Source organism: Crocodylus siamensis, chromosome 2 (genome assembly GCF_052110815.1).
Source record: "Crocodylus siamensis isolate JL-2025a chromosome 2, ASM5211081v1, whole genome shotgun sequence".
Taxonomy (NCBI): Eukaryota; Metazoa; Chordata; order Crocodylia; family Crocodylidae; genus Crocodylus; species Crocodylus siamensis.
Window position 1 is genome coordinate 11,236,998 of NC_143396.1, and position 27,705 is coordinate 11,264,702.

The following is a 27,705-nucleotide window of genomic DNA, read 5'->3' on the forward strand; positions in this document are numbered from 1 at the left end:
CATGCAGTACTCGGCAGGGGAGAAAGTTTGGGGGGCAAGAGTAGGGAGCTGAGGTGTGCATATAAAATGGGGAAGGGGCTTGCCATCATCAACCGAAAAATAAACATGCTGGAAGCAATTAAGTAGCTCCAAAATCAGGTATTTGAAAGGGGCATAAGAACAAAACACCCGTGGTCCATCTAGCCCATACCCTGCTCCAGCAGTGGCAGAAATGGTCACTATAGAGGTAGCAAATTAAACTGGATGCATCTAGTGCAGTGGTTCTCAACCTGGATCATAGTTTCATAGTTGGTCGGGTCGGAAGGGACCTGAGCACATCAAGTCTGACCCCCTGCCATGGCAGGACAGACTACTAGGGTCAAACGACCCCAGCAAGGTGATTGGCAAACTTTGTCTTAAGGACCCCCAGGGCAGGAGCCAGCACCACTTCTCTTGGAAGTTGGTCCCAGACCCTAGCCGCCCTGACCATGAAGTCACGCCTCCTGATATCTAACCTGAACCTGCCCTCTGCCAGCTCGTGACCGTTATTCCTGGTCACTCCTGGCGGTGCTCGGGGGAACAGGGACTCCCCCAGTGCCTGCTGGTCCCCCCTGACTAGTTTATAACAGGCCACTAGATCCCCCCTCAGCCTTCTCTTGTGGAGGCTGAACAGGTTCAGGTCCCATCGCCTCTCCTCGTAGGGCCTGCCCTGCTGCCCCCTGACCATGCGAGTGGCCTCCTCTGGACCCTCTCCATGCTGTCCACATCCCTCCTGAAGTGTGGCGCCCAGAACTGGACGCAGTACTCCAGCTGCGGCCTGACCAGTGCCGCTTAGAGGGGGAGGATCACCTCCCTGGACCTGCTCGAGATGCATCTGTGGATGCAGGACAAGGTGCGGTCGGCCTTCCTGACCCCGTCCCCACACTGCCGGCCCGTGTTCATCTTGGCATCAATGATGACTCCAAGACCCTTTTCTGCCTCTGCACTGACGGGAAGGGAGTTCCCCAGCCTGTAGGTATGGTGCCAGTTCTTCCTTCCCAGGTGCAGCACCTTGCACTTGTCAGTGTTGAATCCCATCCTGTTCTCATCTGCCCACCCCTGTAACCTGTCTAGGTCTGATTGCAGCCTATTCCTCCCTTCTAGCGTGCCCACGTCCCCCCACATCTTAGTGTCATCAGCAAATTTGCATAGGTGCTTTTTACCCCCTCGTCCAAGTCCCTGATGAAGATGTTGAACAGCGCGGGCCCGAGGACCGAGCCCTGGGGGACCCCACTGCCCACATCCCTCCAAGTCAAACATGACCCGTCCACCACCGCTCTCCGGGTGCGGCCCTCCAGCCAGTTGGTGACACATCTGACTGTGTGGGTGTCAACACCACAGCCTCCCGGTTTTTTAATGAGAACGGGGTGAGAGACAATGTTGAAGGCCTTCCCAAAGTCCAGAAAGACTACGTCCACTGCTACTTATGAGCATATGTGAGGAATCAGCCTCTTCCAGAGGAAGCTCTTCGTTGGCACTCCCCAGAAAATTTTGTTTGGTCTCTGTCCTGAAGGACCCCTACAGCCAACCCTGGTATGGGCTCCCAAGGGGTGTTGAGACCCTGCCTCCTTGTTGGCCTTGGTGTGCTAGATGGCCTGTCTACTCCTACAGCGGTGACTGTGTAACCCAGACTCCTAGAAACCAGGTAATCCCTGCTGCCCTTTCTGAACCATTCTCATGCATACAAAGATACCTATAAGCCAATTCCCAAAAAGCAAACTTTTAAATGCCATTTTCTAAGCCAACAGGGGAGAGGTAGGAGTGCCATGTCCCAGTCAGCACTGCAGACTGCTTCACTTCAGGTTTTCTTGTGCCATTGCCATTCCCTTGTCCTGACTCTTGCTTTCCTCCCCCAGCTCCCTCCATGCCTCTTCAGTGACCTTCAGGTGCAGTGTGCCACATTGACAACAAAACTGTTACAGGACTGTAATATCAACCCTGGGGACTCACCCTGCTCTCCTAGGTATCCCACTTATGAACCTATCTATAGCAAAGGGTGCTCACACTGAGCCCCTCAAAATCTCCCCCCCCAGGATGCTAGATCCTTTCGAGGGAGCCCTGGGGTACCACATCTATCAGCACTGTTGGGTGGGCAAATATGATTCACAAGATGCACCCAGAGGTTTCCAACAGAAATCCAGAGTTGTGGTCTTTTTGAGTTCTTTGCAACAGAAAACTGCTGTGTGGTTTTTTCAGTAGTTAAAAAATAGTGAAAATGAAGAGCTGATGTTTTCTGAGGGGCTCCTCCAATCAATCTCGGGAGCTAGGAGCAGCGGGGAGGGAGGGATCCAGGCACACATGTGTCCTGCACGCACATGTGCCCCCTTACCAGACCCGAGGCGGAGGCAGACGCGGCAGCAGTGGAGCCAGCAGTGGGGGCAGCAGCAGCTGATCCCCCTAAGGTAAGTGGGCAGAGGGACTGGACGCAGCTGAGCTGGATCCGGAGGGGAAGCCCCCCGGGTCCCTCTTAACTGAGCCGGTAGGGAGCCGCACTCCTGAGCCGTGCCGGCACGAGCAGAGCACACAAACAGATGTGCTCTGTAAGAGTGCACCGGTGTTTGCACTGGCGGGTGAGCAGGAAGGGGCAGGAGGGAGACTCCTGCTAGGGCAGAGTGAAGGCACTGCACTAAGCTAAAAACAAGCAGCAACTCCTATGACGGTGTTGATGTGGAGTACTGCCAGGGCCCCTGCCCGGGGGGCGCAGCCTACCCGGGGCTTGTCTGAGGCCTCCACCCAGACAGAGGCCATGGGGGGGCTGGTGTCCCCCTACCCCCTGGCCTGTGGGGGATGCCCAGTAAGGCCAGGGGGGGCAGGGATTAGGGACCCCCACATCTGTCCTTCAGGCATCCACCTCAGGGCCCTGGAGGCACAGGTGAGGAAGCTCCAGGAGGAGGTTAGCAGGCTGAGGGGAATCAGGGAGGTGGAGGAAGAAATCGATGGCTCTTTCCTTTCCCTGCAGGGCCACACACCCAAGGAAGAAGCACCCTGGGGAGTGCCCTCTACTGCGGAGTGGCAGACGGTCACCTCCAGAACCAGGGCTGCTCGTAACACAGCAGTACCAGCTCCTCCAGTCCAGCTGGAGAACAGGTACGAGGCCCTGGCAACACTGGAAGAGAAGGAGGGAGAGGAGGCAACTGGAGAGGAGGCAACTCCATGTTCTCCAAGCTCCGAGCAGGCCGAAGGAGCCAAGCAGTCCCAGAGGAGAGAGCGTCGAGTGATCGTCATAGGCAACTCCATCCTGAGAGGTACAGAGGGCCCCATGTGTTGCCAGGACCCCTCAACACGCGAGGTCTACTGCCTACCCGGAGCAAAGATACAGCACGAGATGGGCATAATCCAGGCCGTGATCCAGCCCACTGATTACTACCCCATGGTCCTAATCCATGTGAGTGCTAATGATGCGGCCAGGAGAAGCCCTGATCACCTGATGGTGGACTACTATGCTCTGGGGGGCATGCTGAAGGAGATGGGGGCACAGATGGTATTCTCTTCTGTCCTACCAGTGAGTGGACGTGGAAGACGGCATGAGACGTGCATCACAGAGACCAACTGGTGGCTTTGGGAATGGTGTCTTGAGGTGGGCTTTGGCTTCCTTGACAGCAACCTGCACATCATAACGAGAGACATGCTCGGGTGAGATGGGCTCCACCTTTCCTCTAAAAGTAAGCATGTGTTTTCTTCTAGGTTGGAAGATCTCCTCCGGCGGGCTTTAAACTAGGCTTATTGGGGGAATGGGAAGACAAGGGAGGAGGAAGTCTTGGACCGCTAAACCAAGCAGCACCCACAAGTACAGCCCAGCCTAGACTGATAAGCGGACATATGCACAGGGAAGCAACAGGGGCCAGGGTAATGCTGAGATTAGGGGGCCAGTGCACACATCCACAGGAGGCCTCAAATGCCTCTACACAAATGCTCATAGTATGGGAAATAAGCAGGAGGAACTCACCCTCCTGCTAGCTGACACCAACCCGGACATAGTGGGGATCACTGAAATGTGGTGAGACTCAATGCATGACTGGGTGGTGAATACCAAGGGCTATAGGCTGTACAGCAGGGACAGGACAGGGAGGAAAGGCGGGGGGATGGTGCTCTACATTAAGAAGGAATACCCATCCTCACCAGGTAGCACAGGGTCAGAGGAGGGGACACAGAAGTGCTCTGGGTTAGAATACAAGGCAGTCGAGGGGAAAGAGACTTAATGGTGGGAGTCTACTACAGACCCCCTGACCAAGGGGAAGAGCTAGACCGGGAATTCTTAAGTCAGCTCATGGAGGTCGTTAGGCCAAAGGATGTGGTAGTCAGTCATCAGGGACCTGAACTTTCCAGACATCTGCTGGGAAGAGCACTCAGCCAGGTCTGACCGCTCACGTACGTTCCTGGCCCAAATGCAGGACCTCCATCGAACCCAGGAGGTGGACAGCCCCACCGGGGAGACGCCTTGTTGGACCTGGTGCTGGCCACGGGTGATGATCTGGTGCGGCGGCTGCGGGTGCTCGACCACCTGGGCGACAGCGATCATCGCCTGCTGGGATTCACCATCCAGCGCAAGGTGGCAAAGGCCGGCAGCAAGGCAGTACCCCTGGACTTCAGGAAGGCGGACTTCAACGAGCTAAGGAGGATAGTTGGAGAAGCGCTGAGGTCCCGGAGGGGAGGGGAGCCAGGTGTCCAAGGAGAGTGGTTGCTCCTTAAGGAGGCGATCCTCCACGCCCAAAGGGAGGTAATCCCAGCACGGATCAAAGGGAGCAGGAGGGCGCAAAAGCCCCCGTGGCTCACCAAAAGCATCCGGGAACGTCTCCTAGCTAAAAGGGAGTTGCACACCCAATGGCAGGGAGGGGCCATCCCCAGGGAGGACTACGCTGCGGTTGCTCGGGGCTGCAGGGGGGTCAGGAAGGCCAAGGCGGAGATGGGACTGGGACTAGCGACCTGGATCAAGGAGAACAAGAAGTCCTTTTTTAAATACATAAGGGCAAAAAGAAGTTTCCGGGTAATGTGGGGCCCCTGCAAGACACACTAGGAAATTTAGTCGTCACACCAGACGGCAAAGCCAACATACTTATTGACTTCTTTGCCTCCATTTTCCTGAGCAGGGACCGGAGCACCCCCCCACCGGGCCCCCCTCAGGCCCCAGGCGAGGCACACCCAGGCCAAGGGTCAGTGAGGATCTAGTCAGGGAACGTCTGGAGGGACTGGATGTATTTAAATAGGCCGGTCCGGACGATCTCCACCCCCCGAGTGCTGGGGGAATTACCAGAGGTCATTGCGGGACCCCTGGCACGGCTGTACAAGCACTCGTGGGGCTCTGGTGTGGGGCCAGAGGACTGGAAGAGGCCAATGTGATTCCCATCTTCAAAAAGGGGAGGAAGGAGGACCCGGGGATCTATAGGCCAGTTAGTCTTACCGCGGTCCTGGGCAAGCTTTTTGAGAGAGTTATCCTGGTGCATGTCCATGAGGGACCAGGGGGGAGATTATGCTTAGGGGCAACCCACACAGATTCATTAGTGGCAGGTCCTGTCAGACCAACCTGGTGCCTTCTATGACCAGGTCACCAAATCCTTAGACGCAGGGGTAGCAGTGGACGTCGTCTTTCTGGACTTTTGGAAGGCCTTCGACACTGTCTCTCACCCCGTTCTCATTAAGAAACTGGGGGGGCTGTGGTGTCGACACCCCCATAGTCAGATGTGTCGCCGACTGGCTGGAGGGCCGCACCCAGAGAGTGGTGGTGGATGGGTCATGTTCGACCTGGAAGGACGTGGGCAGTGGGGTCCCCCAGGGCTCAGTCCTTGTCATGCACCTTGTCATGCATCCACAGATGCATCTCGGGCAGGTCCAGGGAGGTGGTCCTCCCCCCCTATGCGGCACTGGTCAGGCCGCAGCTGGAGTACTGGAGGATGTGGCCAGCTTGGAGAGAGATCAGAGGGCCACCTGTTTGGTGAGAGGGCAGCAGGGCAGGCCCTACGAGGAGAGGCGGCGGGACCTGAACCTGTTCAGCCTCGGCAAGAGGAGGCTGAGGGGGGACTTGGTGGCTGCCTACAAACTCATCAGGGGAGATCATCAGCAAACAGGAAGAACTCTATTCCCCCAGCAGCACCTGGGGTGAGGAGGAGCAATGGGAATAAGCTGATGGAGAATAGGTTTAGGTTATAGATCAGGCAGCAATATTTTACGGTTAGGGTGGCCAGAATCTGGAATTGACTTCCTAGGGAAGTGGTCCTTGCCCCTACCTTGGGCAAATTCAAAAAGAGGTTGGATGATCACCTGTCTGGGGTCTTGTGAACCCAGCATTCATTCCTGCCTGTGGCAGGGGGTCAGGCTCGATGATCTGTTCAGGTCCCTCCTGACCCTAGCTGCTGTGAAACAGGATCCAGAGAACTGCAGACCAGTCAGATTCAACTCCCTGGAAAAATATCATGGAGCAGATCCTCAAGGAATCCATTTCTAAGCACGAGGAGGAGAAGAAGGTGAGTAGGTACAGTCAGCATGGATTCACTGAGGGCAAGTCATGCCTGACCAACCTGATTGCCTTTTATGATGAGATGACTGGCTCTGTGGGTGTGGGAAGGCCAGTGGATGTGGTGTACCTGGATTTTAGCAAGGGTTTTGATATGTTCTCCTACAGCATTCTCACAAGCAAACTAATTCTCACAGATTTCCCTTCATAGCAGCATAGTATCATAGTGCTTAGGGTCAGAAGGGACCTAAACAGATCATCAGGTCCAAGGTAGGAATGAGTGCTGGGGTCATAACACCCCAGCCAAATATCTATCCAGACTCCTCTTGAAGACCCCCAAGGTAGGAGAAAGCACCTGCCTTCCAAGCCAAGAAACCTATGAAATCTATGAAAGTACGGGAAGTATGAATGGACGAATGGACTGTAAGGTGGATAGAAAACTGGCTGGAGCATCAGGCTCAGAGGGTCAGAGTCAATGGACTGATGGCTAGTTGGCAGCCGGTATCAAGTGGAGTGCCCCAGGGGTCGGTCCTTGGGCCAGTTGTGTTTTATATCTTTATCAATATCCTGGAAGATGGCATAGAGTGAATCCTCAGCAAGTTTGCAGATGATACCAAGCTAAGGTGGTGGGGGAGTAGTAGATATGCTGAAGGGTAGGGCTAAGGTTCAGAGTGAGCTAGAGATATTGGAGGATTGGGCAGCTTTTCTGCAGACCTGCTGTCCAGCCAGTCACTGCTCTGTCCTGAGTGCAGCACTTTGTACGTGTCCTTGTTGAACCTCATGAGATTTCTTTTGGCCCAGTCATGACTCTGCATTGTGGTGGAAAGTGAAAAAGAAGGAAGGCACTGCTGGGATTTGAACCCAGGATCCCCTGTTTACGAGACAGGTGCTTTAACCAGCTAAGCCACAATGCCCATGGACAGTGGGCTTTCTGAGATGTGTTTTGCTCCATAGACCAGGTATGAGTCCTTCCCCAGAGGCGCCTGACGGTGAGCAGGGGGGTTTGAAAATCTTTCTAGTTGTTCGGCAATGAAGTTTAGAATCCAAAACTGGCTACAAGTGTCACTCTCACCGAGACACTCGCATGGACCCAAAGGGATAGATTTTCCATCTCCAGGTCCATCTATGTAAACATGACGTTTATTTCCTACCTATGGGAACACTTACCTTGTTTAGTTTTCCCAGAACCTGATGAAGGGCCTTTGAGCCCAAAAGCTTGCAGGGAAAAAGTTTTCTTTGCAATTTCCTAGTTGGTCTAATGAAAGCTATCATCTCTGAAACAAGGGTTCTAGATTTTTCAATTTTTGTCTCAGACCAACACAGCTACGAAATACATCCCTTTCTAACACAGGGGCTCCTGGCTTGGGTAAGCCAGGGCACAGCTGTGTACTGTCCACCCCACCTCTGGCCACACAGCCCAGCCCCACACTGAGCTCCAAGATCCACACTTCGTCAGCCCGCTGTCCCTACATCACACCACATCACCCCTTCCCCACCCTAGTCCTACAGCACACGTCCCAATGCCCCTTCTCTCCCCCAAGCCTATAGGCAAGATTTCATAGACATCAGGGCTGGAAGGGACCTCGGGAGATCATCGAGTCCAGCCCCCGCCCGAGGGGCAGGAAGTCACCTGGGGTCACAGGATCCCAGCAAGATAAGCATCCAATTTGCTCTTGAAGGTGTTCAATGTAGGTGCTTGAACCACCTCCGCTGGCAGACTGTTCCAGACCTTGGGGGCTCGGACAGTAAAGAAATTCTTCCTCATGTCCAGCCTGATACGGTCTTGCAGGAGTTTGTGACCGTTCGACCTCGTCATCCCTTGGGGCGCTCTGGTGAACAGACGTTCCCCCAGATCCTGGTGGTCACCCCGATGAACTTAGAGGTGGCCATCAGATCACCCCTGAGCCTGCGCTTTTCCAGGCTAAAGAGTCCCGTGGCTCTCAGCCTGTCATCGTAAGATCTGTTTTCCTGACCTCTGATCATGCGCGTGGCTCTCCTCTGGACTCTCTCAAGCTTCTCCACATCCTTTTTGAATTGTGGAGCCCAAAACTGGACGCAGTACTCCAGCTGCGGCCTCACCAAGGCCGAGTACAAGGGGAGAACGATGTCCTGGGATTTGCTCGAGAAGCATCTATGGATGCATGCCAGCATTTTGGTCGCTTTACTAGCCGCAGCATGGCATTGCAGGCTCATGTTCATCTTGTGGTCAATGATGACCCCCAAGTCTTTTTCTTCTGTAGTGCTATCCAACGTAGCACTGCCGAGCCTATAGGGATGCTGCAGGTTTTTCCTCCCAAGGTGGAGAACCTTGCATTTTTCGGTGTTAAACACCATCAGGTTCTCGTCTGCCCATTTGCTGAGCTTGTCCAGGTCAGCCGGAATCACCCGCCTATCTTCTGGCATGGATGCTTTGCCCCAAAGTTTGGTGTCATCAGCGAACTTGGCCAGTCCACTCCTGACTCCAATGTCCACATCATTAATGAAGATGTAGAACAGTATGGGTCCAAGGACAGAGCCTTGAGGGACCCCACTGGTCACAGGGCACCATGATGAGTGACTGCCATCAATCACAACCCTCTGGGTCCGACCACGGAGCCAATTTCCCAGCCAGCGGATCGTGGTGGAGCCAAGGCCACAACTGGCCAGTTTGGCCAAGAGGTGATCGTGGGATGCCAGATCAAAAGCTTTTTTGAAGTCAAGATGTATGACATCAATCTCTTCTCCCTCGTCCAGGTGATAGGTGCCGGAGGACTGGAAGAGGGCCAATGTGGTCCCTATCTTCAAAAAGGGAAAAAAAGGGGACCCGGGAAATTACAGGCCAGTTAGTCTTACCTCAATCCCGGGTAAGCTCTTTGAAAAAATTATCCTGGCACACATCCAGGAGGGCCTTGCGGGGGAATGCATTCTCAGGGGCAACCAACATGGGTTCATCAGTGGCAGGTCTTGTCAGACCAACCTGGTGGCCTTTTACGATCAGGTCACCAAATCATTAGACGCAGGGGTTGCTGTGGATGTAGTCTTTCTGGACTTCCGGAAGGCTTTCGACACTGTCTCTCACCCTGTCCTCATCAAAAAGCTGGGAGACTGTGGTGTCGATGCCCACACGGTCAAATGGGTCGCCAACTGGTTGGAGGGCCGCACCCAGAGGGTGGTAGTGGATGGGTTCTTCTCAATCTGGAAGGACGTGGGCAGTGGGGTTCCGCAGGGCTCGGTCCTCGGGCCCGCACTGTTCAACATCTTCATCAGTGACTTGGATGAGGGGGTAGAAAGCACCCTGTTCAAGTTTGCTGATGACACAAAGATGTGGGGGGATGTGTGTGCACTAGATGGGTGCAATAGGCTACAAGCTGACCTTGACAGGTTGCAACGGTGGGCGGATGAGAATAGGATGGGGTTTAACACTGATAAGTGCAAGGTGTTGCACATGGGGAGGAAGAACCGGCACCACACTTACAGGTTGGGGAACTCCCCTCTTGCCAGCACAGAGACGGAAAAGGATCTTGGAGTCGTCATTGACTCCACGATGAACATGGGCCGGCAGTGTGGGGAGGCAGTCAAGAAGGCCAACCGTACCCTGTCATGCATCCACAGATGCATCTCGAGCAGGTCCAGGGAGGTGATCCTCCCCCTCTATGCGGCGCTGGTCAGGCCGCAGCTGGAGTCCTGCGTCCAGTTCTGAGCGCCACACTTCAAGAGGGACGTGGACGATATGGAAAGAGTTCAGAGGAGGCCACTCGTATGATCAGGGGTCAGCAGGGCAGGCCTTATGAGGAGAGGCTACGGGACCTGAACCTGTTTAGCCTCCACAAGAGAAGGTTAAGGGGGGACCTTGTGGCCTGCTACAAACTGGTCAGGGGGGATCAGCAGGTATTGGGGGAGTCCCTGTTCCCCCGTGCGCTGCCAGGAGTGACCAGGAATAACGGTCACAAGCTGGCGGAGGGTAGGTTTAGATTAGATATTAGGAGGCGCTACTTCACAGTCAGGGCGGCTAGGGCTTGGAACCGGCTTCCAGGGGAAGTGGTGCAGGGTCCTAGCCTGGGGATTTTTAAAAAGAAGTTAGATGAGCACCTTGCCGGGGTCATCTGGCTCCGGTGCTCTTTCCTGCCAAGGCAGGGGGTCGGACTAGATGATCTACCTAGGTCCCTTCCGACTCTAGCTACTATGAAACTATGAAACTATGGTCGTGGAAGGAAATGAGATTGGTCAAACAAGACCTACCCGCAACAAACCCGTGCTGGCTGTCCCTTAGGATGTTAGCCTGGGCCAGTCCCCCAAGGATGGCCTCCTTAATAAACTTTTCTAAGATCTTCCCCAGGATAGAAGTCAGGCTAATGGGCCTGTAGTTAGCCGGATCCACTCTCCTCCCTTTCTTGAAGATCGGCACCACATTGGCCTTCTTCCAGTCTTCGGGCACTACACCAGAGCGCCAGGAGCTCTCGAAGACCCGTGCCAGGGGCTGGGCTATGACGCTCGCCAGCTCCTTGAGTGCCTTGGGGTGCAGGTTCTCAGGGCCGGCTGACTTGAAGGTATCCAGCTTCTCAAGGTGTTCCTTCACGCGGTCAGCATTGATGGAGGGTAGGGGATCCCCCTCACCCAGACTTCCCTGTCCCATAGCAGGCATGGGCATCCCGTGGGACTGATAAAAGACTGACGCAAAGTACCTATTTAATAGGTTGGCTTTTTCCTGGGCGTCCGTTGTCAGTTGCCCCATCTGGTTTAGCAGGGGTCCAACATTGCCCTTGCTTTTCCTCCGGCTCCCCACATATCTGAAAAAGGACTTTTTGTTGTCCTTGATGCCTGAAGCTAGTTGGAGTTCAGTTGCAGCCTTGGCCTTCCTGGTTTGGTCCCTGCAGGACCGGACCAGCGCGGAGTAATCCTCCTTGGAGGTGAATCCCGTCCTCCATCCTTTGTAGGCTTTCCTTTTTAGCCGCAGGAGGTCCGCTAGGTCCCTGGAGAGCCAGGGGGGCTGCTGTGCCTTCTTGCTGCCTTTCCTCCGTGTTGGAATAGATGTAGCTTGTGCACTGAGGATCGCTTCCTTGAGAAGCAACCACTCTTCTTGAACTCCCCTCCCCCTGGGGTCATGGTCCCTGAGGGCCTGACCGACTAGCCTCTTGAGCTTGTCAGAGTCGGCTTTTCTGAAGTCAAGGACTTCTGTGTTGCTGACTGACTTGCCAGCTTCACGGTGGATGGTGAAGGTGATCAGCTCGTGGTCGCTGTCACCCAGCTTCCCATCGATCACTAGGTCGCCGATTAGGTCGTCCCCCGTAGCCAGTACCAGGTCGAGCAGCGCTTTGCCTCTCGTTGGCCCATAGACTTCTTGAGTCAGGTAGAGGTCATCCACGCACGAGAGAAAGCTTTGCGCCCGCTGGGATTTAGCTGAGTGATCTTCCCACGAGATGTCCGGGTAATTGAAGTCACCCATGACCACCAAGGTCCTGGAGCAAGCGGCCTCAGTCAGTTCCCAGGTGAACTCCTGGTCAAGCTCAGGACTTTGAGTGGGAGGTCTGTAGTAGACGCCCACCGTTGTGTCCCCTGTGCCGTATTCCCCACGAATTTTTACCCAGAGGGTCTCTAGCTGTCCTAGCTGTTGCTAGATGACAACATCCCCTTGGGTGGCCCTGGCCATGTCCCAACCTGTTTCCAGACTCTTTGCTTTTGGGGCATGGACTTGAGTTCCCCTCTTGATCTGAAGTGAGCATAGGACAGAGTGGGTGGAGGGGACCTGTTCCTGATGGCAGTCACAGGGCAGCGCAGACAAGTCCTTTGCTGCACAAGTAGGGTTTAATTTTAGACCTTGCAGTGATGTGTGTCCATGTCCCGACAACAAGGACACCCTGGGGTTTCTCATCTACCCTGTGAAGAGTGCTCTGTGGTTGTGGGGAGGAAGGGATGAGGCAGAGCTTCCCCTTTGCCAAGGAGTAATTTTATTTCTGTATAAAAAGGCCCTTTCTGCTAATTTATGTGGAAAAATGTTGTGGAAAGAGCTGTCCTTAGGGACTGGTACAGAGTCATCACCTTTTCTGTAATAGTCCTCAAAGTTTTGCTGAAGACAAAAAAAAAAAAGCAAAGCGAGGCAAGCTAGTGTTAAGGGGGGCTAGAAAATAGAAAAGGGCAATGATAGGGGAGCATGGCAAAGGAGAGATCATTCAGCACAGAAAAAGCTGCACTGTGGCTCCACTCAATTTTGAACTGAAATGTAGGATTTAATGCCAAGCTATGCAAAGGATTTACCTGCAGCACCTGCATTGAACCCAGGGAACTGAATCCAGGTCTCTGCATGGCAAACATGAACCACCAATGCTTGATGGGATAAACTTCCTATTGAGGCCTTGGAAAATAAAAGTAATGGTGACCTTTCCCTCCATTCCAGTTCACTCCAAAGAGAGAGAAGCCCAGGGGTCCGGGTGCTCTTCAATCTCATGGTCCAAGCTGATTAATAAGCACTGACCAGAACTGAAAGAAACAACCAGAACTGAAAGTAACCACGGGGAAGTGATTGGGCTACCTTACGGTGTGGTTGTTTCTTTGTCTTTGCTTCCACAAGGACCCCAAATCCCTTTTTGAGCTCCTGCTTTCCACGTGACTCCCTCCTTCCCTGGGTGGGTGCCTAGGGGAACCTGCAGTGATTAAAAGCATCTGGGAATGGGGGGTCTGAAGAGGGGGTGGATGGACATAGCAGATGCCCACTTGGATGGTGTCTGTGCCATAATCTGGGCATTTGGCTGTTCCCTTTCCTTTCTCTGCACTGATTCTTGCAGGAATCCTTCCCTGGCCCCAGGGAAAGAGGGAGATTTTTTTTTAATTGTCTGTATTCTGCGGTGCCCCCCAAAGCGTGGGACCTGGGGCGGTTGCCCCGATTCGCCTTTCCCTAGTGATGGCGGTGCCCTGAGGATGGAGTATTTCCTCCCTGTGAAAGCACCCGCATCCTCTCATCCTTCTTCTGAACAAACTCAACAGACTGGGCTGCCTGGGTCTCTCCCTGGAAGGCAATTTCTGCAGTCCATGAATCATCTGGTGACCCTTCTCTGCCCCGTCCCATCTTCACCCTCCTTTAACACTGCTAGCAGTTTTCCCATGTTCCAGTCTCGGTCTTGGTGCCACTGCACTCACCACCTCGGCTAGAGGAGACAGGCCCGCTGCTCGTCTCCTCGCACGACACTCCCAGTACAGAAACTCCTAACAGCAGCTCCAGGCAGATGCAGAAAGCTGAGTTGTGTCTGAGAAACTTACTGCTCCAGAGGAAATGGCTCCATCCCTGCAGCTCGAAATTCACCTTCTGGTCCCACTGGCATGGAGGTGCTCCCCTCACTCACTGCAGGCTGTGATCCACTGAACCAGTATCCCCCAAGCACAGCCCTGCCACCTGTCTACACGCAGCACAGGCTGGCCTCTGCACCTCTTGTTAGCTTGGGCAAGGACACGGTGGCCCCAGCCCCAGCCCTACAAGCAGCCCAAAGGCAGCACAGGATCCCCAGGGCATTTGTCCAGGCACAATGAAGTCAGTGCAGCCAGAAGTGCACAGGTCTTGGTGGCTCATGCTGGTGGCTTTGGGAGTAATTGTGTGACCAAACACAGGAAATGCATGGAAAACACTGAGAAATGCTGGAATGGCTGGTCTCATAAAGGAAGCTAGTATTATTCAGGATACAAGAGGGGAAGAGCTAGGGATGGGTGGGAGCTCCATACACCACGAAGCTTCCAGATATCAAAAGCAACGGCTGAAAAGGAGCAAATTATTGGAAGCAAAATGCAACAAAATGGGGACAGTGCCCTCCAGCCCCTTCCCCAAGCAGCACAAATCTGAGCACTCAGGGGAGACCTAGTGACCCCCCCCCCGCACCAAGAAAGGGTTGAAGAGCCGATTCCATCAAAATGACTCACAAACCTCTATGTAGCTTAATTCACCTAGCAAGCTGAATAATGAAGTACAGATGAAAGCTCAATGATCAGAAAGTACAGTAAAGCCTATCCAACAAGTGATGACCATGTATGGAATATAGACAAGGTTCTCTGGGTAAACGTGGTGTCTTTTATTAGATCAGCTAAGTTGTTGGAATAATTGTTCTTTACAAGCTTTTGGGCACAAACACCCTTCTTCAGTCAGGATGATGATGCTGGTGTTTGTGGGCTCTCCTGGGTGGAATGGGAACTTAAGCCAATATGGAAAATGCAGGTCTGTGAAAATGCAAATATATGGCAGAGAAGACCAACTGGGCTATAACCAGTACTCCCAAATGTATAGAACAGGCATTCCTCTAAAGAGTCATAGAAAATTAGGGTTGGAAGGGACCTCAGGAGCTCATCTAGTCCAACCCCCTGCTCAAAGCAGGACCATCTCCAACTAGATCATCCAAGCCAAAACTTCGTCTATCTGGGTTTTGAAAACCTCCAAGGATGATTTCCACCACCTCTCTGGCTAACCTGCTCCAGTATTTTACAACACTCTTGAGAGAATACTTCCTAATATCAAACCTAAGCTTCCCTTGCTGCAACTTGAGCCCACTGCTCCTTGCTCTGGCATCTGCCACCACTGAGAACACTGAGAACACTGAGAACAGCCCAGCTCCATCCTCTTCTGAACCCTCCTGCAGCTACTTGAAGGCTGCTATTTAATGCCACCCCAGACTCCTCTAGACCAAATAAGCCCAGTTTCCTCAGCTTCTCCTCAGACTCATGTCCCACAGCCCCCTCACCATTTTTGTTGCCCTCTGATGGACTCTCCAATGTGTCCACATCCTTTTGGTAGTGGGGGGCCCACAACTGGACACACGACTCCAGATGTGGCCTCCACAGTGCTGAATAGAGGGGAAGAACAACTTCTCTTGACCTACTAGCAACACATCTACCAGTGCGGCTGGGTATGCCCTTAGCCTTCTTGGCAACAAGGGCACACTGCTGGCTCATAGTCACCTTTTAACCCACTTTAAGCCCCAGGACCTCTTGGAGTAGCTCCTACAGGACACTCATGGAGCCAAACAGCTTTGGCACGAGGAGGGAAGCCTCACTATTCCCAAAGGGAGATGACAACATGCTGCATTTCACCCGGATGATGCCGTCATTCTTTTCTAACCCTTCCACAGATGAGGCAGGACCTGTCACAGGCTGCACCTCCTTTACTGCTATGATTGCATTTCACAGCTCTTGAGAGGACAGAGACCAACCACAGGAGTATCAGGTGTCACGGCTTTATAAGCACTCGTGGGGCTCTGGTGTGGTGCCAGAGGACTGGAAGAGGGCCAATGTGGTTCCCATCTTCAAAAAGGGGAGGAAGGAGGACGCGGGAAACTATAGGCCGGTTAGTCTTACCTCAATCCTGGGTAAGCTTTTTGAGAGACTTATCCTGGTGCATGTCCACGAGGGGCCAGTGGGGGAGATTATGCTTAGACGCAACCAACATGGGCTCATTAGGAGCAGGTCCTGTCAGACCAACCTGGCGGTCTTCTATGACCAGATCACCAAATCCTTAGACACAGGGGTAGCAGTGGACATCATCTTCCTGGACTTTCAGAAGGCCTTCGACACGGTCTCTCACCCCGTTCTCATTAAGAAACTGTGGGACTGTGGTATCGACACCCAATCATTTGGGTCGCCAACTAGCTGGAGGGCCGCACCCAGAGAGCGGTGGTGGAGGGGTCATTTTCAACCTGGAAGGACGTGGGCAGCGGGGTCCCCCAAGGCTCAGTCCTCAGGCCCGCACTGTTCAACATCTTCATCAGTGACTTGGACGAGGGGGTAAAAAGCACCCTATGCAAATTTGCTGATGACACTAAGATGTGGTGGGAAGTGGCCACACTAGACAGGAGGATTAGGCTGTAGTCAGACCTAGACAGGTTACAGGGGTGGGCGGATGAGAACAGGATGGGATTCAACACTGACACGTGCAAGGTGCTGCATGTAGGGAGGAAGAACCGGCACCATACCTACAGGCTGGGGAACTCCCTTCTCGTCAGGGCAGAGGCAGAAAAGGATCTTGGGGTCATCATTGACTCCAAGATGAACATGGGCCGGCAGTGTGGGGACGCGGTCAGGAAGGCCAACCGCACCTTGTCGTGCACCCACAGATGCATCTCGAGCAGGTCCAGGGAGGTGACCCTCCCCCTCTGCGCGGCACTGGTCAGGCCGCAGCTGGAGGGCTGCGTCCAGTTCTGGGCGCCGCACTTCAGGAGGGATGTGGACAGCATGGAGAAGGGTCAGAGGAGGCCACTCGCATGATCCACGGGCAGCACGGCAGGCCCTACGAGGAGAGGCGCCGGGACCTGAACCTGTTCAGCCTCCACAAGAGAAGGCTGAGGGGGATCTAGTGGCCTGTTACAATCCAGTCAGAGGGGACCAGCAGGCACTGGGGGAGTCCCTGTTCCCCCCGAGCATGACCAGGAGTAACTAGAAATAATGGTCACAAGCTGGCAGAGGGTAGATTCGGACTAGACATCAGAAGGCACGACTTCACCGTCAGGGCAGCTAGGGTCTGGGTACCCAACTTCCAAGAGAAGTGGTGCTGGCTCCTACCCTGGAGGTCTTTAAGAGGAGGATGGATGAACACCTTGCTGGGGTCGTTTGACCCCAGTACTCTTTCCTGCCATGGCAGGGGGTCGGACTCGATGATCTAGTCAGGTCCCTTCCGACCCTACAAACTATGAAACTATGTTAAGTTGTGTTGTATATGAATCTTGTAGAGTCAAAGCAAGGCTTTGTAATGCTAAAAGTGAGACCATTTCTTTGTCCTTTTGCCTCCATTTCATAAAAGCGGACACAGCACTTACAAGACGGCTAAGAGGGAAAAGGGGTACTGTGTGAGGGTGACTGATAAGATATGAAACTAGCTGAATCCAGTCAACAGGGAAGACTCGTCAACAGGAGAACCTTGAAAGTCGGGCACGGTTTGTTTTTGTTAGATAAAGAAACATCTCGAGACAAAATATAGGGGGCATGCAATTCACGAGAGTTAAACTTCGGTGTTCACGCCCACGGTGCCGCTTGATTGGACAGAATAGTGATTTAGTTAATAGATGATTGGGTCTTTTTACAAGCACGAGCTAATCACGAACTAACGCTTATGCACTTAGAAAATATAAAAAAAGTATTTTAACTAGTAGGCGGGGCCCCTCTCTGTAGAGGTACCTTGCTTGAGCGAATAAAGAATCTGTATTTAACTTTAGATACTTGCTCTGCGTGATTATTGCCCTAGCCTAGAGCGAACTGCACGTGGCTTTAAGGGCGTAATTCCTAACAGCTGGGAGGCTTGATTAGTGAGGAAGGTGCTACAGAGAATGGCATGCAGGAAAGGATGGTGGGAAGGAGGGCAGCTGGCACCTGGTGGTGCTGAGTTCTGATGAGAGGCTGAGAAGACAAACCCACCAAACTGGGCTCATGGGGCTCAGTAGCAGTTTCTTGCAGACCACGATGGGCATGTGCAGGCCTGCAAGAGGGGGGATGCAGTGGGGAGGAAAGGCATGGTCAGGGTGGAAGGCAGGGAATGCTTCCCCAGCATTAAATCTCCTCCTTCCTACAACTCTAAAGTCTCACATACAACACCCTGGGACCAGCAGGGAAGTCGAAGCTGACAGTAAGCCAAAGGCAGTCCCTGGGTGTCATTTGGAGCCAAGTGTCTTGGGGAGGGCACCTACTGTAATGACACTTCTTCTCCCCCTGGGAACGCTGCCTGCTTTTAAAGAATGACAGGGAGGCACAGGCTCCAAGGCTGATGCAAAGGTCATCTCTGCATCGGGCCACTAGGGGGTGCTCCTGTACTGAGCCACCCACCTCACTGCACCTGACCACCCTGCAGGCTCAGAGTGCCTTCCTGGGGGAGCCTCATGTCTCACCCACCCACTTCCTGGAGCACACCTACAAGCCTGAGGATAACACTGCCACCACCCTGGGTCTGGACTGATCCTGGTCCAGTGCCCCCTGGGAAACACAGGTCTAGCAGTCCTTGAGGGGTGCTCGAACCATTGCAAGAACTTGGGGTGCTTCCATTAGTTTGAAGCACAAATAGTGGTCTCCCTCTGTCAGCCAAACCAAGGGACCCCAAGGCATAATGCAGACCCCCTCCCAATAAGCCTCCCATAATAGGTACTAAGGAAAACTTTATTGGTCACAAGGAGTAGGTTTGTAATAGGGTACAGTGTAAAGCAAAATCAAAGAAATCCCATAGAGCAAAGAGTGGCATGGTAGCCTTTGATTACGTGTCTGTGTTACTGCAAGCTATAGCTAGGTAGCTCTCAAGTAGCTTACTCACAATTATCATAAAAAGAGGCAGGTGAAGATTCCCTCTGGAGGCAAGCAGTTCATTGATCATGAATTTAAGGACAGTTTCAGATGGTCCAGCTTCTTAGTTCTCATCGTGCCTACTGCCCCTCCTTCTGAGCAGTCCATAACTTATATAGAGCTTATAGTTTCATAGCAGCTAGGGTCAGGAGGGACCTCAAAAGATCATTTAGCCTGACCCCCTGCCACAGGCAGGAATGAATGCTGGGTTCACAACCCTACACAGGTGATCATCTAATCTCTTTCTGAATTTACCCAAGGTAGGGGCAAAGACCACTTCCCTAGGAAGTTGGTTCCAGATTTTGGCCACCCTAACTGTAAAATATTGTAACTCCTAAACCTATTCTCCATCAGCTTATTCCCATTGTTCCTCATCACCCCAGGTGGTGCTGGAGAGAAAAGGGCTCTACCTATTTGCTGATGATCTCCCCTGATGAGTTTGTAGGCAGCCACCAGGTCCCCCCTCAGCCTTCTCTTGCTGAGGCTGAACAGGTTCAGGTCACTCAGTCTTTCCTCATAGGGCCTGTCCTGCTGCCCTCTCACCAAGCCGGTGGCCCTCCTCTGGACCCTCTCCAGGCTGGCCACATCCCTCCTGAAGTGTGGCACCTAGTACTGGACACAGTACTCCAGCTGCGGCCTGACCAGTGTCGCATAGAGGAGGAGAATCTCCTCTCTGGACCGGCTAGAGATGCACCTTTGGATGCATGACAAGGTATGGCTGGCCTTACTGGCTGCAGGCTAACATTGGCGACTCATGTTCATCTTGGAGTCAATAATGACTCCAAGATCCTGTTCCGCCTCTGCTTTCAAGAAGGGAACTGCCAGCCTGTATGTATGCTGTGGATTCCTTCTTCCAAGCTGCAGCATCCTCAGTTTGTCTATGTTGAACCCCATCCTATTCTCGTCTGCCCACATTTGTAGTTTGTCTAAATCTATTTGCAGCCTCTCTCTCCCTTCCAGTGTGCAAATGACCTCATTTGCCTGATCCAATGAAGGCCAGCAACTGTTGGCTGCTAGCCAAGCAATTTGAAATGCACCACTGGTTGCCCCCTCCCACAGGAGTACTTCTAGGGGTAAGAGGAGGGACTTCCAGTGGCTCTAACCCCCTCCCAGTCATCTTAGCATTGCTTGGAACAGCAGGGAGCTTAAGCCCCCTACCCAGGTATGTGATGCCAGACGCATAGGCAGAGGGAGCAGATTTCCCACCTCCCTCAGGAATTTATTCAGCTCATGTTACAATTCAGGGTTACCTGAAGCAGATGGAACCAGAGGTTTCTGTCCTCTGCAGTGACCATGGTAACCAAATTGTCACCTAGGAGAGTTTGGGGACAGACAGAGATGGTATTCTGCCACAGTCTCCTCACAGGTTCCCCAGTAGCTGTGCTGGCCTCTGCCTGAGGTGTTTCCTTTTATCCCTTCACCCGCATCAAACCTGAAAGACCAGCCTCTGTGTCCTTTTGGTTTTGCAGTGCCCTAGAAATGCTGAACCAAGGGGGAACTGTTGCTGCAGTCCCCTGGCATGAGACTGCTTCCCTGGATGCAGACACTGGGGGGTGCTGAGCTCGTATACATCCCCAAACCCTTCCTGTATTGCTGGCAGAATTATCGACACTCCTGCATAGGGATACGCTGGTGCTGGGCCAGTATGGAGGAAGCACTTCCCACTCTCCGAGCACAGATGTGGTTTCCCCTCTGTGTGGATACGGTGGTGCTGGGACAGGTGGGAAGATTAGATGAAGCTCTTCCCACTCTGAGCACTATTATGGCTTCTCCCTCATGTGAATAAGCTGGTGCCGAGCCAGATTTGAAGACAGAGAGAAGCTCTTCCCACACTGTGAGCACCGATATGGCTTCTCCCCTGTGTGGCTACGCTGGTGCTGAGCCAGGGTGGAGGAGTGAGTGAAGCTCTTCCCACACTGTGAGCACTGATATGGCTTCTCCCCTGTGTGGATACGCTGGTGCTGAGCCAGGATGGAGGAGCGAGTGAAGCTCTTCCCACACTCTGAGCACCGATATGGCTTCTCCCCTGTGTGGATACGCTGGTGCTGAGCCAGGATGGAGTAGTGAGTGAAGCTCTTCCCACACTCTGAGCACCGATATGGCTTCTCCCCTGTGTGGATACGCTGGTGCTGAGCCAGGCTGGAGCAGTCAGTGAAGCTCTTCCCACACTCTGAACACCGATATGGCTTCTCCATGTGGATACGCTGGTGCCGAGCCAGGCTGGTGGAGTGACTGAAGCTCTTCCCACACTCTGAACACCGATACGGCTCCTCCATGTGGCTACGCTGGTGCTGAGCCAGCCTGGAGGAGTCAGTGAAGCTCTTCCCACACTCTGAACACTGATGTGGCTTCTCACGCATGTGGATACGCCAGTGCCGAGCCAGGGTGGAGGAGTGACGGAAGCTCTTCCCACACTGTGAGCACTGATGTGGCTTCTCCCCTGTGTGGATACGTTGGTGCAGAGCCAGCCTGCAGAAGAAAGTGAAGCTCTTCCCACACAGTGAGCACCGATATGGCTTCTCCCCTGTGTGGATACGCTGGTGCCGAGCCAGGCTGGTGGAGTGACTGAAGCTCTTCCCACACTCTGAACACCGATACGGCTCCTCCATGTGGCTACGCTGGTGCTGAGCCAGGCTGGAGGAGTCAGTGAAGCTCTTCCCACACTCTGAACACCAATACGGCTTCTCCATGTGGATACGCTGGTGCTGAGCCAGGCTGGAGGAGTGACGGAAGCTCTTCCCACACTGTGAGCACTGATGTGGCTTCTCCCCTGTGTGGATACGCTGGTGCAGAGCCAGCTGGGAGGGGTAAGTGAAGCTCTTCCCACACTCTGAACACTGATCCGGCTTCTCCCCCATGTGGATACGCTGGTGCCGAGCCAGCCTAAAGGAGTTAGCAAAGCTCTTCCCACACTCTGAGCACTGATGTGGCGTCTCTCTTGTGTGCATGCACCAGTGCCTTGTCATGCTGGAGAGCTGCCTGAATCTCTTCCTACACTTGGGGTAGTGGTGCCACACACACTTGTGCTGGGACAGGTCCTGCAAGCAGTTGAAGTTCTTCTGGCACTCAGTGCACCGGTGCGTCTTCCTCCCTAGGTTGATGCGCTGGTCCTGGAACGGGGAGAAAAAATGGGTGAAGGTCTTTCTACCTTTGACACGGGTGTGCCTGACACTTCCCCCTCTGCACATGTAGGTGCTTGATCAAGTTTGTAGGGTGCACAAAGCTCTTCCCACATTTGTTGAAGTGGTGGGGTAGCTCTCCAGAACAGGTCTGGCAGTTAGCAAATGAAGCTCTTCCCACACTAGGTGCATACACGGGAGTTCTCCCCAGTCTACCTTATCTTGTGAAGAGCCAGGAGTGACGGGCACTGAAAGGTTTTCCTGACCTACAGGTAGGGGTGAGCTCTGCCCCTATCTTTGGCAGTGATCTCCGGCTCACCTCTAAGGCCCTCCTCACTGCCTTTGCTTAGGTGTAGTGCATCCTTCCAGTGGCTCTTAAGATCTTTGAGCTTCACAAATTCTTGCCTGCACCCAGGGCTATTTCTAGATTCTTGGAGATGGTACCTGGCTTGTGGCTACATTCTCCTGCTGCTTTTGGGGCCTCCCCTGACTCTTGTGCCATGGCTCCTTCTCAGGTCTCATGGAGTCCATCTCACCCAAACTCCCTGGGGAAGTCTGTGCTGGCTCCAGGTCTGCAGACCCTTCCATAGGAGGCTGCTCCTCAGCTCTACTCACTAGCCAGGCACCCCCTGCACAGGGAAGAGAAACTTCAGATTAGTCCCAATCCTGCTGGCAAAGAGGAAACACAGCTATTCCGTCTATTGTCATGGGCGTCAGAGCAGGCCTGGACCTCGGCATTGTGTTCCCTCAAGAAAACAAGGTCTTCCTGCCAAAACCCCAAGTCCTGGGGTGAGGGTGGGGCAGGTCCCTGTGCTGGGCTAGTGTTCCTACTTGGTGAATATCAGACCCATACTCTCAGAGTAACTGGCCCAGCTGTCTGCATCATCATTTCAGGCCCCGCTGTGATAAGCACACGTGGGACATGTGTATTAGGGCAGTGCATGAATAGCTTCATGCTCTAAGGGGCTGAGGATGAAGTAAGGAAGTAGAGCTGTGGCGCTGTCTTCTGAGAGGAGCAGGGCTGTGCTTCCTGCCTGCTTCCAGGGAAAAGGTCTTGTGCAGGGCATGCACCTATGGAACTTTCCTCTGGTCACTGGTCCCAGATGGCATCCATGTCACAGGAGTCTTCGAAGAGGCTAAGGCCTCAGCATGAACTTGAACCAGGACTCTGCGCTGAGTCTCAGCCTTTGTGATGCTCAAGGCCCCAGACAGGAAACAGGAAGGGGTGTTACCTGTCAGCTCTGTATTCCTGAGGAAGCCCTGGTACCCAGCTTGTTGGACTTACCAAAGACTTTTTCAACCCCCCCACACACACCTCATCTAACCACAACTAAGGAAAAGAGAAGTTTAATAGGCATCTTTGGCCGTACATTCCTCCATCCCAGTGTGGGAGGCCTATTAAAACTTGATGGACTAAAACTCAGTTGCTGGGTTAGGGAATGCTGAGGCAAAAGACCGAGTCAGAGGGAGTATGGGCAACAATGGTTAAGGGTTCATCACAACGTCCAGCCCATTGGAGCCCCGACCACAAATGCTGTCACATTTTTCCATGGATGACTGGTGGAAGTCCCCGCCCACACAAAGTTTATGAACACTCCAAGTAAGCAATCCCCTTAAGTCCATTACAAGACTACAGGAAGATCTGAAAGTCATGCTAAGCTGGGGCTTACTCTCAACAGGTAGATACACAACACCAATGCTGACTTCACAGTGCAAGCATAGCTAGGCCATCTGAGAAACCCTTCCAGTATATCTTCTATATTCACAATAATTTGAAGCTGGCTTCTAGGTGTCTGGTTACTCCTTAAAAATTTACATTTTTCCTTGCTGTTAATCAGTTTCTTGAGATGTTCCAAACCAGATAACCCCTTGTCACTGAAAAAGGTAATTCATTTAAATTGAAATTGTTTATATAACAGGATTTCCCCTGTCAATGACAGCTTGGGACCCTCTTGATTTACACAATTAAAAGACAGCTTTGAAGAGGCTGACTAAGGGTATAAGAAAGCTGTAAAGCAGCAAACAGCGTGCTTCAAGAGAGAGAAATCTCTCTGACACCATCCGCTATTGTTCTCGAGAAATGGGAGAAGCAGATCATCTCTTTCCATCGCCTGTTTAACCTTCAATGATTGTGCTGGGAACTTTGCCTGTCAACAAAACACCTGAAGTCCCTTGGAATGGTGAGATCCCAGCCCTCGCTCTCTCTTTCTCTCTAGGCATAGCTTTCTGAACCTGAATTGTATTAGTTAGGCTTGAGCTAGGTTTCCCAAAATATTCAATTCAGCCAGGGTAATATTGTAATTGTTTTTGTTTGTTTTCCTTTGCATGACTATTACGACTAGTACCATCATAAATGTCATATACTTAGCAATAAATAACTTTTATAGTCAAACTGGTGATAACTAGGTGATTTTTTTCCTTCTCTACTTCCCCTTCCCCACTTGCTCTACAGCAACATTTCTTTTACCTAAGCCAAAGATCCCTGTAAAGCCCCAAAATACCGTGGGGTCTGCTCATCAAGAGGCTATCACTACTAAGACAGTTAGGGCAAAAGATTGAGATGTGCTGAGTTTGAAACACATAAGGGGATCAGCCTATACAGGCTGATTGACCCAGTTTATATCAGACATGCCCTAATGAACTGAATGCTGACCCATGAGGGTGTCAGCTGGATGCCCAGCCCAATTCAGAGGTATTCTGTTCACCTGTGTGCTTGTGTCTGACTGCATTGTATTGTTACCTTAATGAACTGATTCCTGGCATATGAGGGTGTCAGCCTGTACATGCTTGACCCGACCAGGTCGATCAGCATGTCATGTTAGAAAAAGAGAGAGAGAGAGAGTATATGTGTTTGACTGATTTGGTGACTGGAGGAGCCCAGCCACACTGAAACTGAGTCCTGCAAGATTACTCCAGTGGGGGTGAGGACTTGCAGAAGGGAGAGATAAAGCTCCATACAGAAACACATGTAACACAAACAGCACACTGGTAGAATTCCCTTCCCTCCCTTCTCATCAGCACAGAAGCAGAAAAGGATCTTGGAGTCATTATAGATGCCAAGATGAACATGGGCCGGCAGCGTGGGGACGCGGTCAGGAAGGCCAACCGTACCTTGTCCTGCATCCACAGATGCATCTCGAGCAGGTCCAGGGAGGTGATCCTCCCCCTCTATGCGGCACTGGTCAGGCCACAGCTGGAGTACTGCGTCCAGTCCTGTGCGCTGCACTTCAGGAGGGATGTGGACAGCATGGAGAGGGCCCAGGAGGCCACTCGCATGATATGGGGGCAGCAGGGCAGGCCTTATGAGGAGAGGCTGAGGGACCTGAACCTGTTCAGCATTCGCAAGAGGATGCTCAGGGGGGACCTGGTGGCCACCTATAAACTTACTAGAGGGCACCAGCAGGGATTGGGAGACACCTTGTTCCCCCGAGCACCTCCTGGAATAACAAGGAATAACAGCCATAAGTTGTTAGAGACTAGGTTTACATTAGACATTAGAAGGCTGAAAATCAAGATGGCAAAACTAATCGTCTCCTAACATCTGGCATTAGAAGAAGGGAACAGCTGCTTGTTTCCATATTGTTCAATTTCAGAGAGTGGGAACACCACCTGCCTGGACACATTACAGCAGAGGTGGGCAAAATACAGCCTGTCTAGCCTGCCGCAGGTTGCTTAGTCCCACCTGGCCAACGTGCTGCCTGGCTGTGGTGCATACTGCTGTCCGCTGGGCATAAAGCGGGGCTGGGATGGATCCGCAGCTGGGTAACCTTTCTAGGTTGTCCGGGCAGCTGCAACTCTTTCTGGCTGTCACTAGCGAGGTGCTGGTCCCCACTGCTACCATAGGGCCGGGGGCAGCCACCAGAAGGAGCTGCCCTACCCACACTGCATACCCAAGAGTGGCTGAATGCATCAAGCCTAGGTGGAGCTGGCACAGACCATGCTGGGGCTGTGCACTGTTGACAGTGGTGGAGCAGGTGCCGCAGGGCGTGCGGGCTCTAGGATATGGTGGGGTGGGGAGAGAGCCTAACCGGCTCAGTTCGGCTCATGGAGGCACTCCCATGCACACCCCACATACCCTTAAACCCTCCCACGCAAAACCCATAACCACACCCTCCACCACACAATCATATACCCCACAAAGCCCACACCTAACCACACCCTCCCTTACACCCCATAAAACTCACACATACAAACCTCTGGGGGAGACCCCATTTACTGCTACATGCACACCCCCCACAACCCTTATGCCCACCCACACATCCCCACAAACCCACCAACACATACCCCAACACCCTCCCCCACACACCATATGCACACAGCTACACACCCCCCCACAGCCCTCCACAAACCCCATACCTACACACCCATACTCCTTAGGGGTTCATCGATAAGAGATTTGGGGGGCTCCCACCACTGTGTGCATCCTGGGATGGTGTGGGGGGCAGGGCATGTGCCCCCTGGATCCATGGTCAGCACCCTCCAATGGCAGCACAGGAAAGGCGTGAAGTTTCCAGGTCTTGCTGGCACTCTGGCCATGGAGCTTTACTGACAGCAGAGTCGGGGCGGGGTGGACGGACAGGCACAACTCACCTGGCAGCACGACTTCTGATCTTGAGATTTCCCCATGGTCTTCATCATCACAGGTCCAGAGCTCCACCTGTCCTCGCTGGACACTGCAGATTAAGTCAGGTGTGGGACCTCGATATCCTGCGTGGGCAGTGGTTAAAGAGCATTTGTGACTGGGTACTGGATGCAAACTGGGATTTGGGGAATGGATCCAATGAACTCAACGTGTCTACTAGGGCCTTGATGGACAAGGGAGGATGGGCATATAAGATGAAACAGAGGGCACTGCAGGGAGAAGCCTTCAAAAGATAACAGTCCTTGTCACCCAGGTGGATGAGGAGTGGTCAAAGAAAACAAAGCACCAGCCACTCCTGATTTAGAGAGGGCATTAAACTAACAGAGTCACCAGGGACAGGTGAGAAGATGCATGATCCATGCAACTGTATTTCTGAACACAAATAATGACATCTCTCTCAGCTGGACTACAAGCAGGCACAAGAGGGACACCAGCTCACAAACAGTTAGCACTGACCTAGCGAAGGGACACTTGGGAGGGGCTGGACATGTTTAAGTCAGCAGGCCCAGATGATCTTCCTCCAAGGGTGCTGAACGAATTGGTCTGTGTCACAGCAGAACCACTGACATGACTGTTTGAGCACTTGTGGAGCTCAGGACAGGTCCCAGAGGACTGGAAAAGGGCCAGCATGGTCCATATTTTCAAGAAGGGGAAGAAGGAGGATCCGGGTAATGATAGGCCAGTTAGACCCCGGCATGCTTTCCAGCCCAGGGCAGAGGGTCAGACTCGATAATATCCTGAGATTCCTTCTGAAGCTAAAAATCTATGATGTACTGGGGAACAAAAACAAACTTTTCACTGTTTTCAAGGTACCAAAAAGAAGAGGTATCAGACACATGGCTGAATAACATTTATCTTATCAGTGAAATTCTAGGAAAGAAGTGAAAATGAGCTTAGTGAAGGGACTTATGGCAGTGAAAAGCATCTATGACAGGTGGCTGACACCGAGACATTTTTCTGGGAGTGAGAGCAATTCATCCTCATCAGGGAAAGGAAAGGATGATTTCATAATAAATGCAGCCTCAGCTCAGCAGGCATGCCATCCACTGGGAGGATCATCCCAGGAGGGGCGATGAGTGCACAGGTTGGCAAGTACTGCAAGGTTGAACACAAAGTTCCTGGGAGTTGTGGGTATGGACAAAAAAAGGAAGAGAGAGACACATTTCACAGCATGTGAAAGGCCATAATATAAAAATGGTCTAGATGCTCTT

At 52.8% G+C, this 27,705-nt stretch overlaps 1 protein-coding gene and 1 non-coding gene across 2 annotated transcripts in view; both read right to left on the reverse strand.

Moving 5' to 3' along the window:
- The window catches only part of LOC149869885 (uncharacterized), a 499,172-nt gene that overhangs the window by 109,712 nt on the left and 361,755 nt on the right, over positions 1-27,705 (reverse strand). The gene's annotated exons all lie outside the window — the stretch shown is intronic.
- On the reverse strand, positions 7,307-7,380 carry TRNAT-CGU (transfer RNA threonine (anticodon CGU)). Its single transcript has one exon. It is a non-coding gene; the product is annotated as a tRNA-Thr (tRNA).